Here is a 2,007-nt window from a genome sequence, read left to right as displayed (position 1 = left end):
ATTTACCTACTGACTTTTTCTGTGACTTTCAACTTACACTATTTTTCAACTTACATACTAACTTTACAGTAACTATACACCCGTTTCAACCTCCTATGATTAGTATCACATAATAACAAGGCACTATTGTCATACTGAGCGTCACTTTATCGCGTATTTACAGGCATTACCACACTGAGCGTCTTTTCATCGCTAGCACACACTTTCAATAATGAAGGTTATTGTGGTATTCTCGGAAGCACGGTTGCAGGCACAAAGCTACGTTACACTCAACGCACTCGTACCTAGTGTCTTGCCTTACAGTGCTAGGTCGTGTTGTTGAGTGCCCGCACACGTGGCATCTCCGCTGGGGGTAGGGCCTGTTGGGTTGGGGAGGAATGGTACTGGGGTAGTGGCGGCCTGCTAGCCGTAGGGGATTTTGGGCGGCAGTGGGTTGGCGGGTTATGCGGGAAGGCCTGTTCTCGGCATACCTGGCGAAAATCTCGCGGGCCAGCTCCCTGACAAACCCCTCAAATGTCTCAGTCACTCTGGTTGTCATTGCATGGAGGTAGTATGCATTGAGGACCATGATGTCCAGCAGGTGGAAGAAGAGCTTCTTATGCCACTTCATCGTGGTCCTGGCACAATCCAGACTGGAAATCATTGAGTCTGACTGATCCACGAGCCTCATGTTTATGTTGTAGTCCAGTACAGACTCAGGTTTCCAGACATAGTGCCTCCTCTCACTAAGGTTATCGACGGCGTCTGTACGGTGCATGAGGGGATGGTTGACAGTAGAGAGGAAGTAGACTTCCCTATTATGATTCCACAGGGTGGCGAGAATGTTGTTGGCTTGAAAGAACCACCTCGTTTCTGTCATGCTTACTCCCCAACTTGACCATATGCTGTCGATTTCTCTTCACTGTCCCACAGACTCCGATGTCGTTTAGGTGGAGGAACCTAGCGAGAAGAGGACTAGTGTACCAGTTGTCCAGGTACAGGACATGACCACGATGAAGGTACTCCTCTATCATAGTTTTCACCACTGTCCCTGAGAGTCCGATACTACGATCTTCTATTATGTCTGTCTGTGCGCCCGTGTACAGGACCATGTCCTGCACATAACCAGTCTTACAGTCACATATAACAAAGATCTTGAACCCGAAACGGTGTCTTTTGCTGGGTATATACTGGCGAAAGGAAATATTGCCTCTCCACAGCACGAGACTCTCGTCTATGACGAGGTCTCTGTAAGGATAAAATGAGGAGTGGAACATTTCCCGTAGGTGATCAAAAACAAGCCTAACTCTCCTCATTTTATCAGTATTGCCTGCATTTGCTGGATCGTCAGCATCATAGAAGTGGAGGCGGCTGAGAATTTGTTAGAATCTATTCCTACCCATCACTTGCCCAAAAAATGATGTTAGGGTCATAGGGTCAGTCGTCCAATAGGCAGGAATTTGATTTTTTTTTTATTATACCCATCAAAAGCACCAGGGCAAAGAACATGAACATCTCACCTAGGCTAACGGGATAGTCGTACTGCTGGGAGTGCCTGCTCGTCGTGCCCTGACGCTCACTCTCACGGCGCTGGCTGCGTGCAAAGATATTGGTTTGTTCAATAATTCTTTGAACAAACCACTCCCCAAAGTACAGATGGAAAAAAACCAATCTGGTGGAGCAAGCGTTGATGCCGGGAGCAGTGCAGCCAGACCGCCACTCCTCAGTAAATGGGTGAATGATGGGAGTAAAATTGCTCCCATCTACCCAGTCCCACGTCACATTTACGTCCCCAGCCTCATGCCCATCGTCGCCTTCCTCAGGGTGGAGAGGGGATGGTGGTGGTGGAGGTTGGGGAGGTGGAGAGCGGTGCCCTTCCCCACTCGCACTCCTCTTACCTCTCCCCTTTCCTTTTCCCTTTCCCTTCCCTTTCCTTTCTTTCCCCACATCCTGGGGCTGTGGGGAAGAAGGGAATATTGGGGGTCGAATGAAGTGCTAGGGAGCGGCTGCTCCTCCCCTCCACGCTGC

The sequence above is a fragment of the Coenobita brevimanus genome, chromosome 50 (genome assembly GCF_032717465.1).
Source record: "Coenobita brevimanus isolate Jiangsu-jjx chromosome 50, ASM3271746v2, whole genome shotgun sequence".
In the NCBI taxonomy this organism is placed as follows: Eukaryota; Metazoa; Arthropoda; class Malacostraca; order Decapoda; family Coenobitidae; genus Coenobita; species Coenobita brevimanus.
This window is presented reverse-complemented; position numbering follows the sequence as displayed.